The sequence below is a fragment of the Neovison vison genome, chromosome 3, assembly GCF_020171115.1.
Source record: "Neovison vison isolate M4711 chromosome 3, ASM_NN_V1, whole genome shotgun sequence".
NCBI classification, from domain to species: Eukaryota; Metazoa; Chordata; class Mammalia; order Carnivora; family Mustelidae; genus Neogale; species Neogale vison.
This window is the reverse complement of record NC_058093.1, coordinates 28,512,017-28,526,643: the sequence shown is the minus strand read 5'-3', so window position 1 is coordinate 28,526,643 and position 14,627 is coordinate 28,512,017.

The following is a 14,627-nucleotide window of genomic DNA, read 5'->3' as shown; positions in this document are numbered from 1 at the left end:
GCGAGGCGCTGGAGCCCGGGCCCCCCTGCGGCCCCCAGCCCCCGGGGAGCCCCCCGGCCTCGGCGCGGGTCGAGCGCTGGGAGCCCGGGGCCTCCGGCCGCGCCGAAAGCGGGCGGCTGCCGCTTCAGGTAGGACGCCGCGGGGCGGCCGGGGGGAGCGGGTGGCGGTGGCCAGGCAGAGCCCGGCTCACCTGAGACAGGTAGGGAGCAGCGCCGGGCAAGCGCCCGTCAGCCCGAAGCCGGAGCCCCTGGCCCCGGGGCGTGGAGGGGGTGGAGGCGCGGGTCGGGCAGCTACCGGGTGAGGAGGCCCGAGCTGAGCCGAGGTCCCTCCTGAGTCTCTCGTGTCCTTGGAAGAGACGAATGTAGGACTGTCACTTAAAAGGGCAAATGGTTCAGGTCAGTTTTAGGGCCGGGCTGGGAATGCTGGAGAAAGGTTCTGAAAGAATTTATTTCCCCTGAGCTGGTCCAGAGTTGACCGTGGGTCCCAGGGTAGCTGTGGCGGTTGTCGCCCACCTCTGTAGGCAGGAGGGAGGGGCCTTCTGAACCAGGGAAAGCCCTACCAGAGCAAGGACTGACCTAAAGATGATCTGGGGAGCTGGACAACCCCCCCCCACCAACCCCCCTTTCTCTGTTTCCGGTAAGTCTGGGCACCTTGTGAATGGGCAGCAGACCCAGAGGGTTAGGGATTGGCCCAGGCTGGGAGGTGGGTGTTTGTTCTGTCTGCCAGGGAACCAGTAGATGTGGGCACTAGATTTCTCCAAGGAGGAAGTGGAGGACAAGGAGACATTTGGGGTCACTAGGTAGGACTAGGTAACCTTGCTCTAGGCTACCTGCTTAATCCCAACCTACCTGCCGGCCTGGGGCTGGGAAGTTTCCAGCCTCCTCAGATTTGTTTTGCTGCTCTGGGTTTGGATTATGCTGGGGTCTTACATCCCTCCACCTGAGGCACACGGAGTTCGGGCAACACAGTGTACCAGGAGGGACAGCCTTGGTGGGGCAGAGTACTTGTCCCGACCTTGTGGTGGTGGTGCAGGTGTGATTCGGATGGGAGCCTGAATTAGCTTAGTGTCCCAGGGTAGGGTGAGGCCTCTGGGGGTCAGCTGGGCATCCCAGACTATGGCTTCTCAGTCCTCGCAAAGGGGGCAGAGAGTCTGGAGAGTGAAAGTGACCTGGCCCAACACCCTCAGGTCAGGCCCTTCCAGAGGTCATCAGGGCTTCTCCTTTGACCCAGAGCCTCAAGAACCCGCTCTGTCCTTGGAGGTTTCAGGCGGAAGTGAGTTCACAGTCTCCCTCCCTCATCTGTTCCTATCTCAGACCTTTCTTCACTTGGCTTTCTCTGTCTCCCTACGTCTGCACTTGTGATGCGGGTGGCTGTGGACTAGGGAGCAGGTGGGCCACCGGGCAGGGACAGGGACAGGGACAGGGTTAGGGACAGGTAGTCGGGGCTGAGATGGAGGAAGAAGCCAGAGGCAGTGGATGTGGGTGATCAAGGAGAAGGGAGGAGTGGGGAGAGGAGTGAGTGCGTGGGTGTGTGAGAGCCACAGGGACAGGGATGGGGACAAGTGTCTGTCTGCATTCGGATGAGCTGGTTTCTGAGCGGCCTCTTGAGAGGGCCTGGCGCTCGCCCATGACTCACTTTCTCCTTGTCTGCGGGATGAAACCCCATCCCAGCCCCGGCCTGTGCGTGCTACTCTCCTGGCCCTGGCTCCAATGGGGGACGCTGCCCCTGGCTGCTCTCTCCCCTCACCAGCGCACCCCCTCCCCCTTTATACTGCAGCTGTCAGGAGACCCAGGACAGAACAACCAGGCGGACTCTCGGCCTCTCGCTCCCTGGCTCGGTTGGAGGAGGCGTTTACCACGTTCTTGTGGCAGATAAACATCTCTTGGGCTCTCAGCTCCCCTCAGGAGTCAGGGCTTAGAAGTTACTCCGGCCTCTGGGCATCTAGCCAGGGCACTCCCACTGACATTGTGCCACCGACATGTCACCGTTGCTGCCACTAATCGTGTTCCCCTGTCCTCCTCCAACAGGTCTGCTAAGCTTCTCTTCTCAGGCCACAGGCTCCTATGGCTTCCTCTGCCCACAGCCCGCTCCCCCCGCCTCGGGGCAGCCCCCTCCCATCCAGGTCACATTGCCCTCTTGCCCCCCCGCCCCGCCCCCACAAGGCTGCCCCCAGCTTAGTCCCTGAAGCAGGCTGTCCTCTGCTCAGACCACACTGCCTTCTTCTCTCTGGCGGCCTGCTTGATCCTCCCAGGCTCTGTGGCCCACGCTGCTCTCCCCCTCCATCCCCAATTTGTGGCCTGCTCTGGGGAGACCTGCACATTTTGCCTCCCTGGCCTCAGAGCCTCAGCTCTGGAGTTTTGGGGCTTGGAAGTATAGGCTCTTCACCCCTCAGGTGGCCCCCTCAGGGGCGCATGATCGCCCTATGTCCTGAGCTCTCTTTGGTTCTACACATTAGCCAGCCGACCTTGGGAGAGGGAAGGTGGGGTTTGGCACCCCTCCTGAGCATTCCCGCCAAGCCTTCTCTGACCTGGGTGCCAAGGGGCCTGGAGGGCATCTCCAGGTGCCAGCCTGCCTCCTCGCTTTCTGCCGTAGCCCGAGACAAGTGGGTGCTTGTCCGCTGGTGGCAGGAGCCAAGAGGAGGAGACTTTGGGCTCCTTCTGCCTCCTGTCTTGAAAAACCAGCCCCCCGGGTCATTTGCTGTGGCTTCCCCCCAATCGCCTAGGAGCCCCATTGAGTTTAGGATTTCCCCAGGAGGTCATGTCCTGCAGCCTCCTTTGTGTTCCTATTGTGGGGTCCTACACCCCTGGTGGAAGTTCTTGAACCCCCTCTGCTATGGGTTGAATTACTTCCTGTTTCTCTCTAGTTATCTATGATCATAGACCCCCCCAGAGGCGAAAAGGATCTTGGTTAGTGGTTCTGAACTGTTTGCAGTCATAGATCCCTTTAAGAATCTGATGAAAGCTATGGATGTTCTTGCTAGGGAAATGTGCACAGGTATGTGAACACACACACACACACACACACACACAAATGTCATATACCTCTTCAAGCCTACCTAGGGCCCCGCTGCATCTCACGCCTGCATTTCACAATGAGGACACTGAACCCAGAGAGAAATGACTTGCCCAAGGCCACAAAACAAGTGAGTGGCAGAGTCAGGACCATGACCCAGGTGTTCTGACCCCCAACAAGTGGAAGTTTTGTTTCCAGAGGCAACCTGGCCTTTTCCAAAGGCTGTCTGCCAAGGCCTGGCCATTCATCTGTTCAACTAGAATTTTTCTGGGGGGAGTTTGAGGGAGTATTTATTACCTTAGCTTTTAACTGAGTTTATTTCATTGTAGGTTAATGTACCTTTAAAAATTTATTTATTTATTATTAAAGATTTTATTTATTTATTTGACAGGTAGAGACACAGAGAGAGAGGGAGCACAAGCGGGGGAGTGGGAGAGGGAGAAGTAGGCTTCCCACTGAGCAGGGAGCCTCATGCGGGGCTCGATCCCAGGACCCTTGGACCATGACCTGAGCTGAAGGCAGTCGCTCAACCAACTGAGCCACGGAGGTGCCCCCCAAATTTACTTTTATTGAAATACATTTGACATGTGATACTGTATAAGCCAAAAGTGTACAAGGCATTGATGTAATACATTTATACTTTGCCATGTGATTACTGCTGGAACCTCAGCTGCCACATTTACAAGTCACATCTTTTTTTTGTGTTTTTTTTTTTTTTTTTTTTGGTAGTGGGAACAAGTAAGTCCTTTAGTCAACATGCATTTTTAAGCACCTGCTCTAAGAAGCCAGGCATTGAGCTAGGAGCTGGGGATGGAGCAGGAAATCAGACAGCCCCTGTTCTTGCCTTCAGAGATGGTGTCAGTCCAGCGGGACAGACAGAATAGAGCGGAAACAAATAGTTGGCGACTAAATGCGGTACTGGAAACAGTGCCATGGGAGAGAAGTAAGGGTGTCATGGGAGCCAGTGGAGGGGTCAGATCTCTACTGGGAAGGTGGAGAAAGTGGTGTTTAAACAAGGAGACCAAGTGCAAGCAGAAGGTAGGGAAGAGAAGCATCCCAAAGGGTGGGAACAGCTCAGTTGAAGGTCCTGAGATGAAGAGGTGTGAGCCCTTATAGGATTTAACAGAGACTTTCTCTGGGTGCTCCTGGCTCTCCATGAACCCTGCGCTCCATGCACTGTGGATATGGATTGGAAACAGTGAGGCACAAAGCCAGGAGACCTGCCTGGAGTAGGCGGTTGCAGTCATCTGGGTGAGAGGGTCGTGGTTTAGGTTAGAGATGCGACTGGCCACGGGGAGGGCTTAGGGGAGTGAGGCCAAGCCTGAGTCAGGAGAGATGTCCTTGTCCAGGAGGTGGAGATGGGCTGGGAGTGGGTGGGTGCGAGGCAGAGATGTGTATGAACCTGACCCCTTTATTTTCAGTGCACCCGCTAAGCCTTCATTAGGCACTTCTCCATTTCAGTTTAGTATTTTATCAATATGAAGTGTTTCATAAATACAGAAAGCACATGAATTTTCCCAGACCAAACATGCCCATGTGCCCATGACCCAGTGCTCAGCCAGCAATGGGGTGTTACATCTGGAAGACTTTCCCCATGCCCCCTGCCAGTGACTAATCCCCCTCGGAGGCTTCTTGGCTATCCTGACTTCTAACAACACAGATTTGCCTGTTGTGGAGCTTCTTATAAATGGAGCACGTCCTATGGGTTATTTCGTGCCTGATTTCTTTCTTCTTCTTCTTCTTCTTTTTTTTTTTTTTTAAAGATTTTATTTATTTGACAGAGGAGAGATCACAAGTAGTCAGAGAGGCAGTCAGAGAGAGGAAGAAGCAGGCTCCCTGCTGAGCAGAGAGCCCGATGCGGGGCTCGATCCCAGGACCCTGAGATCATGACCCGAGCTGAAGGCAGAGGCTTTGCCCACTGAGCCACCCAGGAGCCCCTCGTGCCTGATTTCTTTTGCTCAACATTAGGGTTGTGAATTTCATCCTTCGTCTTACACCTGCCTGGAGGTGTTCCTTCTCATTGTCAGACACCATTCCACCAGGTGAAGAGACACAATTTATTTATCAGTTCTGCTACTGACAGGCCTTTGGGGGTTTGGGACTATTGTAAACAGCTCTGCTGTGAACATTTTTTTTTTTTAAGATTTTATTTATTTATCTGACAGAGAGAGATCACAAGTAGGCAGAGAGAGAGGGGGAAGCAGGCTTCCTGCTGAGCAGAGAGCCCGACATGGGGCTTGATCCCAGGACCCTGAGATCAGGACCCCAGCCGAAGGCAAAGGCTTAACCCACTGAGCCACCCAGGTGCCCCTGCTGTGAACATTTTTGTGCCTGTCATTTGGTTGTGCTTTCTGGCGGGCTGATTCATTCCTCTGTTTTGATGAGTGTCTCTGGAAGACCCCAGCATCCCAAGAATCAGAGGCATCATTCTACAAAGGGAGCACTTCAGGCATTTTGGGGAAGGGGAGATTCTCCAGCACCCTAATATGTCCCCGTCTCAAGATGAGGCTCAGGTAGGAGGGGAATGGGGAAGAAGCTCTGGAGGCCCGCACTGGAGTAGGGGTGGGTGGAAGTCAGCTGACCACATCTCTGGACTTACCTACTGTCTAGGGGCAGGTCTGGGTCCCTGGTGGGTCAGGAGAGTATGAAGCCGAGGATGGACCATGCCTCCAACCGTCCCTCCTTCCCAAAGGGCAGGAAGCCAGTCACTGCCTCCCTGTTTGATGTATGAACTTGCCAAGGGCCCCTGGCACCAGGACTGAGTGTGGTGCCAAGGGCAGGCAAGCTACAGCAGCCCCTGGAGGGGCAGCAGCCTGTGGGTGGGAAGCAGAGGCTGCTGTCTGCAGAAAAGCCAAGTGGTGGGGAGCAAAGGGAACATAGGCAATGTCCACGGTTCGGTCCCCTTGCTGACTGTCCTAGCTCTGGTCCCTAAGTTGACTCCCTCCCCACTGGACACAGCTGCCCTGACACTTTGAGCCAGCCCCTCTCTCTCCCAGCCTGAAAAGTCCTAGGGTCCCCAAGCAGAGGCTGGGTCTCCCAACCCACCCTGGGATAAGGGATGGAGGACTTCGGCCTTACTGTTTCTTCCTGACCTAGGTTGTGAGAGCGGTGATACCTCTTCACAAAGCTCTCTGTCTCCCCAGGAAATCGGGGAGCCAGGGCTTTTTATTTTTTTATTTTATTTATTTTTAAAGATTCTATTTATTGATTTGTCAGAGAGAAAGAACACAAGCAGAGGGAGAAACAGGTTCCCCACTGGGCAAGGGGCCGGATGCAGGACTCTATCCGGGACGCTGGGATCATGACCTGAGCTGAGAGCAGACGCCCAACCGACTGAGCCACCCTGCTGTCCCAAGGAGCCAGTGTTTTTATTTATTTTTTATATTTTGTTAAATATTTTATTTTATTTTTAAAAGATTTTATTTATTTATTTATTTAAAAATTTTATTTACTTATTTGACAGAGATCACAAGTAGGCAGAGAGGCAGGCAGAGAGAGAGAGAGAGCAGAGAGAGCTGAGCAGAGAGCCTGATGCAGGGCTCGATCCCAGAACCCTGGAATCATGACCTGAACCGAAGGCAGAGGCTTTAACCCACTGAGCCACCCAGGTGCCCCTTATTTATTTTTTTGACAGAGAGATTACAAGTAAGCAGAGAGGCAGGCAGAGAGAGAGGGGGACGCAGGCTCCCTGCTGAGCAGAGATTCCCAATTCAGGGCTCGATCCCAGGACCCTGAGATCAGGACCCAAGCCGAAGGCAGAGACTTAACCTACTGAGCCTCCCAGGTGTCCCGGAGCCAGTGTTTTTAGACCAGAGTCCAGTTCTTGAGAGTTTGGTATCCTAGGTACGTAGCAGAGGGTGGGCTCAATAAGGGTTGCCCAGCGGAAGGATGGCTGCATGTGAGACTGGGAGAGACAGAGACCCCAGAGAGGCGAGAGAACCCAGGGGGAGGCTGGGCACAGGGTCTGGCCGTGGGCAGGTGTGGCCTGCTGTGCTGGGAGGGCTGTCCTGCTTGGGAAGCGGAGACCCCTGCTCCACCTTGGGCCTCTCCCTGGGCCTGAGCTCCTCTGGGCACGCCCTGGGTGGGCATGGGTGTGGGGAGGGGGATGGGACTGAGGATGGGACCACCGGGGTCAAGTTCAGCCATAGTCAGCAGTCCACTGACAGTGGCCTTTTCGAGGTTTGGAGCAAGTGGAAGGGAGTAAGACCCTGTGATCTGCCCAGCCTTCGCCCTCGTGCCCATTGCCTTTCTTCTCTCCCACTCACCTGCCTGCTGCCAAGTCCTGAGGACACACACTAGTCTTCCCCAGTAAGTCTTCACCCTCGGTTTAGAGGCCCAGGTTGGGGGGCAGGGGGAAGATGCACTGGAAGGCCTGAATAAGCTGTCCCCTGGTTTAGCGCAGGGGTGGCCTAGTTTGCCTGGGGCAGTCTAGAAAGCCCTCCCAGAGGAGGTGACATGTTGACCTGGGTCCTACAGGGTGAGTAGGAGTTCACTGACAGGGGAGGAAGGCTCCGGGCCATGAAAGTGTGTAGTACCCTCAGGGAGCTGGAGGATAGGGTGGGAAGGGAGAGGCTGGATCAGAAGCCTGAAAAGAGGTGGGTCAGCGTGGGCTGGGCCTTGAATGCCAAGCTAAAGAGTCTGGACTTCAGACTTAATGTGGGTCATAGAAAGCCCCTGGAAGGTTTAGCGGTCTGTGTGTAGGGAGTGGGTGGAGTCTGTGTTTTAAAATATCTCTGGCACAGTGTGGGAGAGGTGGGTGCGGGATGCCGGGAGCCAGTGGTGGGTCTTTCTCCTGTGGCTGGACCAGAAGGGGATCTGCGTGTGTGCACCTGTGTGTGTGTGTGTGTGTGTGTGTGTGTATGCGTGCATGCATGTGCGTGTGTAGATGGGTGCCCTTGGAAGCTGGTTCCCCTTCTTTGTCCCTGAGTTCACCTCTGCCAACCCCTTCATCCCCTAACTAACAGCCTGGAGAACTCTGGTCTGGCAGGCCAGGGGTTAAGCTGGGAACTCACCTGGAGGGCATTCAGCTGGCTCTTGGCCATGTCCCTTTGGCTCACTTTTACCTTCTGCCCAGCCCAGACATCACTCCCACGGAGGCCGGGCAGGGGACAGGCCTGGCTTTGTTGGGACCCTGAGACCCGGCCGGGCTAGGCCTGTCGGCTCTGCCCGGGAAGGGATGGAGGGCGAGGAATGGCGGGGGTGGGGAGAGATGGAGATTGCAGGGACTGGGTGCTGCCAGGAGTCCCTTGGCTGACACCTCGGGCACACCCCAGTCACATGCCCAAGGGGGGGGTGCTTCAGGACGGGGGGCAAGGATGGCAAGAAATGGGCAGGGTTGGAAAGGGCTCCAGAGCCACCTTCTTCTTCCTCTTCTGCTCCCTGTGTCCCTGGGCCTTGTCCTCGCCCTGGGGAGAGAAGGTGCTCTCGCTTGTGGGAATCAGGACCCTTTGGGGGGAGCCATTGTGCCTTCTTTCTCTCTCTGCGTGTCTGTCTTGCCCACTTCTCAGGAGTCGCGGTTCCCTTTTCTACCCTCATTTTTTTCCCGGAAGGCAGAAAGCGGGAGGGCTGGCACCTCTGTCCTAAGGGACACAGTGTGAGGTGGTGGGTGGTGACCCAGGGGACTTTGGGGCGAAACTTTGGGCTTTGCCACTTCAGGGCTGTGCATCGCTGAGCATGTTATATAACCTCTCTGTGCCTCGATACCCTCTGCTGCCTCAGAAGCACTTAGAACAGTTTGGGGCTTGTTGCTGTCCCTTAACGAAGGGTAGCTGTTGTTGCTGTTATGGCTACTGAGTGGTTGTGTGAGTCTGGGTCCTCCAGGAAACAAGATGTCAGTAAATGTGTGAAGATTTTATTAGGGGAAATGGCTGAGCGAAAGGAAGGAGCCAGGGAAGGCTGGGAGAGCCTTCAGATGGCCGCCCAAGTCCGAGCCTGAGTGAAGGGGAGCCCGAGTGAGCCCGGGTGGGAGGGAAGTGTCCTCGCCCTCCGTGCACACCGGAGCCAGGCTGACAGGGGATCCATGAACCCAAGTTGGCCGGAAGTCTTGGGTCTGTCAAGAACAAGGCTGACAGAGTTGCCCTAGCCATCCAAGAATGGCGGGCCCCTCTGGAGGCTTGGCCTTGGTGAGCGAGCACCGGTAGTGATTTCAGAGTGCTCAGCTGGGGCCTTGGGGCCTTGGCCGGTCCTGCTCCCTCTGGCAGGACGACTGAAAGGTGCATTTCTGTGGCTGCCGCAGGGCCTGGAGACCAGGAGGAGGAAAGGCCTTTGGTCCTGGGGGATCTGGGGCGGCTGTTGAGAGGGGTGGAGGGGAAGGACCTGTAGGTGTGGCAGGAGGCAGCAGACTGGGGCCCAGGCTGTCTTGCTCCCTCCCAGGCCTGGGCCTGCTGAGTCTGGCCTCAGGCTGGATTCTGTCTGTTGAGTTACTTATCCTAGTCACAGGAAATGGGTGCCCTCCTCTGAGGGCGGAGGGATGACCCCGCTGGCCTTTGGTATGGCCCTCTGGTTCTCCTCCCCATCTTTCCTTTGTGCTTGGGGTGTCTCAGTGCTGAGGAGGGAATGGAGGCACAGACACCTCAGGCCTGTGAGAGCCTACCCCTAGGTTGCCGGCATTCCAGACTCTGTGTTGTGCTGTTCTCTTCTCCCTGCCCCTCCCCCAACAGAGCCATCCATCCCAAAGTTCATCCTGGGGAGGATGGGCAGCCTAACGCCAGGCCTGACACTACCAATGGGTGTCCTGGGGCTGGGGCGGGGAGGTGGGGTGGCTGGCTGGGGCCGGCCCGTGGCTAGTCAGAGCAGGGGGCAGGGGTGTGGAGAGCACCAGCCCTGACACTACCCTTGGGTGTCCTCAGGGGCTGGCTTGGGGCTGGCTGGGCTGGCCTGAGCAGGGGGCACGGGTGCGGAGAGTGTGTGCCAAGCTGCGACACCATTAGGGGAATGAAGTTGGAGCAGGAGCGAGTGCTTCTGGGCACTGAGCTGAGGCCATCTGTAGGAGGTCGGAGCAGGCCCAGCCTGGCCAGACTGCCCCCCCTGCTGCCCCCCACCCCACCCCGGGGCTCTCTGCCTTTGCAGCTGCCGGCAGACTGCATTGAGATGCCCGAGCCACCCAGACGGCCTCTTGAACCCCAGCCACTCAATATGCTAAGCAGGGCTAATTTATTCCTTTGCCTCTTAATGGAATTGCACAAAGCCAGCAGGGGGTGAGCGCGGTGGAGGTAGCCCTGTGGTGGGGGTGGGGGATTCTTCCCTGATTCTTCTGCATTCTGAGGCAAGACCCCTGGGCTCCCTGCAGGACTCCACATTGCCTTTTCCAAGGCTGCAGTTCAGACAGGAAGCCCTGTAGCCCCGGGAACCTGGATGGGAGCAGGGATGGGAGCCGGGCAGCTGGGCGAATCCTTGCTTACCGATTTTTAGCAGGGTGCCCTGGAAAAGCTGCTTCACTTCCTCTCCCGTGAGAATGGGCGCACAGAGCCCACCTCGCCAGGCCGCTCTGCAGGGCTGGCCACAGTCTGTGCCAAGCCCTGGGACACAGTGGGCAGGCTGGTCCAGCCTGTCCACACTCTGTTCTTGTTGGCATCTCCTGTCCCTTCTTGGTCACCCGCTGCAGTCCTGAATCCTGAGGTCAGCTGCGGATGGGTGTTGGGGGAGGGGGAGTTCTGGGAGCTCTGCTCTGGGTACAGGGATTGGGTGAGGGGCAGGGACAGGGGAGCGTAAACACTACAATGATGAAATGAGGGAGGGTTTGTGGTAGAAAAGCATGAGCCCAGGGCATGGGTTCCTCTTGTCACCAATCTGGGCTCTGTCCCTCATAACTTTGTGAGCTCAGTTTCCTCATCTGGGAAATGGGAATGATGGCACTCGCCTTACAGGGTTAGCCGGGAGATTGGGGCGGCTGATGTGCGTCAACCTAGCACACAGGAGGTCCCCAGTAAACATCAGTGTCCTTCCCCTGGAAGGAGGCTTTGGGATCATCTGGTTGACCTCTTCCCTCACTGCCAGAAGCCTCCCCTGGGAACTGCTTTCAGAAAGAAGAAAGCAGGAGTAGGAATGAGGGGGAGCCCTGGGCTTGGGATCTCTGACTTGTCTGGTAGGTCAGAGGTCACTGGGTGATCATGATAATCAATGCCCTTAAAGACAGCCTCACGTGATGCTCCCAACAACCCTGGAAAGTGATGTGAGCAGACACCATTAGCCTCTTTCAGAGATGGGGAAGTTGAGGCTCTGGGAGGTGACTTGTCAACGGCCCCGCTGCTGTTAGTGTAGTCAGGACGTGAGCCAGGAACCTTAAGACCTCTTGTGCACATGGCCTCTCTCCTGCTTCTTACTTGTTCTTCTGAGTAGGACAGCTCCTCCCTGCCCCCAGTAGGACGGGTTTGGGGTGTGCAGTAGGAGCAAAGGAAAAGGTTCAGCTTGTTTCCTCTGGCCTCTTTGGGTCAAGAAGCTATGATCTTGCTTGACTGATCAGTCCTTCTCCTGGGACCCCCCACCCCCATGCAGGCCTGGCCTTCAGCCCTAAAGAAGGTATCCACCCTTCTCCAGCTAGACCCAAGGCAGCCTAGGGAAGGGGGAGGGAGATGGGGTGGTCTGTGGTCCTGCCCCCTTCTCTGGGGATAGGCTAGGCTTAGGCTTATTGCCCCCTCACCTAAGCTGGACAAGGAAGCCCGGCTCCCTCTCTCTCTATGTCTTCAGCAGGTTAGTACTTCTGACTGCCTCCTCCAGGAAGCCACTTTGGGCCTTAGCTTTCTCCCTGCCCCTTGAGCCGATGCCCCACACCCCAGGCTCTTCTGTGGCCTCTTGTGGCTATGAGAACAGCCCTCATTTTGCTTCCCAGACCCACTGATGGGCATTTCCAGCTCTGGGGTCTCCCCTTCCCTCCTGCTTCCCCCATTTTTCTTCTCGGAGAGGAGAGCCTGGCCGGCCGCCTGCGTGTGCAGAGTGGGGAAGGGGCAGGTATGGGCCAGTGCCTAGTGAGGGCCTCAGTCTGGGCTCTGGACTTTTTAGTTAATTCCCAAGAGCTTTTTGCTTTGTTTTCTGAATATTCTTTTTATTCTTTGTTTTTTGCCTCCTGTTCTTGTTTCATGGATGTACCTTCTCCTCTGGCCTCTGTGAATGCCAATAACTTGATCTGAAGTGTTCTCCTGGCGCCCTACCTGTTTCCTCCAAGTGGCTCCAAGCGGCTCTGTGTCTCTAGTTCTTCCCCTGTAAGCTTTCCCTGCAGCCTGGGTCCTCGCCTTGTATTTCAAACGGGACCCTAATGGGTGGATGCTTTGCTCTGAGGGTGGGAATGGACCCACAAGGGCCTGGCTTTGGGGTACCTGGCCGGATGGCTGCACGGGGGAGCCTTCTGTCTGTATCTGGGTTCCTCCTCCCGGGCTTGTCAGGTCCAGGCCTGGCTACCTCGTGCTCTGCAAACACTTAACTCCCCTTTCCCCACCAGTACTCACACCCGCAGCTGTGCCTCACGGCCCCCAGGCCAGGGCCCACTGTTTTATCCTCTCCAGGTTCTAAACCTCCTGCCTTCCACTGGGGGAGGGTGGGGTCAGAGAGAGGATCTGGAAACCAACCGCTTCTCCAATGTCCTACCTATCTTCTAATTTAAGTTCACATTCGCCCCCACCCCCAAAGGTATCTGCCTCCACCAGCTCAGAGCGTTTGGAGGGTCCTGTGCCCGAGGCTCTGGTGGCCTCCTGGCTTTGGTTTTTCTGGCCAGTTCAGGGTGCAGCTCTCTCTCGGGCTCACAGATGCTGCTCATCCCTCTGTCCTCCAGCTCCCAGAATTTTGATACTGTTGTCAAGGGTGATCATCAAAATATTTAACCAGAGGGGCGCCTGGGTGGCTCAGTGGGTTAAGCCGCTGCCTTCGGCTCAGGTCATGATCTCAGGGTCCTGGGATCGAGTCCCGCGTCGGGTTCTCTGCTCAGCAGGGAGCCTGCTTCCTCCTCTCTCTCTCTCTGCCTGCCTCTCTGCCTACTTGTGATCTCTCTCTGTCAAATAAATAAATAAACCTTTAAAAAAAAAATATATTTAACCAGAGATCCAAGCAACTGGGCTGGGAGGCTGGAGGAGTCCTGAGGCCCCTCCTGGGCCAGGAATGAGCCCCTCTGGGTTGGGGGAGGGGGTGCCCCGACTGGAGCCCTGGGCAGGGCACACTGGAACAGAAGGGGTTTGCTGTCCCGCTGCTGGCGGCGGGGGGGGGGGGTGTGTGTGTGTGTGTGTTGTGCTGCATCTTTTTCTTTCTCATTTGTTTTATTTGTCCTCCTGGCGTTTTGCTTTAATTAAAAAAAAAAAAAGAAAGAAAAAATCTTTTTGCTGTTGTTTTAGAGGAGTTTCAAGAGGGAGCACAAGTGAGTGTGTGTATTCTGCTGGCCCACGTCACCAGGAGTACTCTCTTCTTGGCTTCTCGGAGCTTCAGCCGCTGTTGGCCTGCAGGAGAGCAAAGTGCGGGTGGGTGTGGGGCGCCTGGATGACTCAGTTGGTAGAGCCTCCGACTCTTGGTCTCAGGGTTGTGAGTTCGAGCCCCACGTTGGGTGTAGAGATTACTTAATCTTTAAAAAAGAAAAAAAAAAAAAGGCACAATTGGCAGACAGAGAGGCCTCGTGGCTGGTCAGGAGGACTGGAAGACACAGTCTTTTGGGAGACCTGGGGGCAGGGTGTCCTGTCTTCCTGTGTGTGAAACCAGTTTGAAAACAGCAGCAGGTGGGACAATTGGGAGCACTTCCCAGCCAACGGGGCGGGGACACCAGAGAACAGGATGATGGCAAGCTGTGGGGTCTCCCTTTCAGAAGAACTTTAAGCCAGAAGGGACCCCCGGTGGGCCTGGACTGGAGGTGGGCCTGGGCTGGAGGAGCTCTCCGGGGAGGCAGAGGGCTGACTAATGAGATCCCAGGGGGCCTCGCTGCCTGTCTGTCCCATGAGTGTTGATAAATTCATTTCCCTTTTGCGTCCATCCTTCCTCTTTTTATCCACAGAAAGCTTCTCTCTGTGGGAGGCAGAATCCCCTGTGGGCTAGGAGACAAGCCCCTTGCTGAAGGAGGAAGTTTAGGGTGTGAGGGGCAGAGATAGGGGAAGCTTTGGGGGCCTAGAAAGAGACCCAAGGGTCAGGGGTGGGGCCCAGAGAGGCCCCAGGAGGCTCTCTCTCTGGGGTCCAAGAGTTGAGGGAGAGAGGGGCCCTCAGCAGGGAGGTGAGGGACTGGGGGTGCTGGGGCTGGTTCTTTACCTCCACACGACACCCCCACACTGACATCTCATGACAGCCAAGCATAGATAAAAAATTCCCGGTGGGCAAGCTCATTTGCACATTCTGCATCAGGCTGGTATGACATTTCGGGTCCAAAATGTTCAGAAAGTTCCTTTGGTACCTACTTTTCTCTTTCTGGGGGGCCATTCAGCTCTACCCCCTTCATTCTTTCCTGCGTTGGTCCCCCACTCCTTGTCTGCTGGGTTCCAGGCCTGGCTCCGACTCTCCGGGATCCTCACTTTGTCCTGTGGGGGCCTATGTTTTATGTATGTGTGTGTCTGTTGTATACGCTCCTATTTCCAGGCCTGCTTCTGCTTCCTTTCCAACCCAGTCCCAGCTCTTTCTTCCAAGCTTTCAGGAACAATAATGGGGTTCCATCAGCC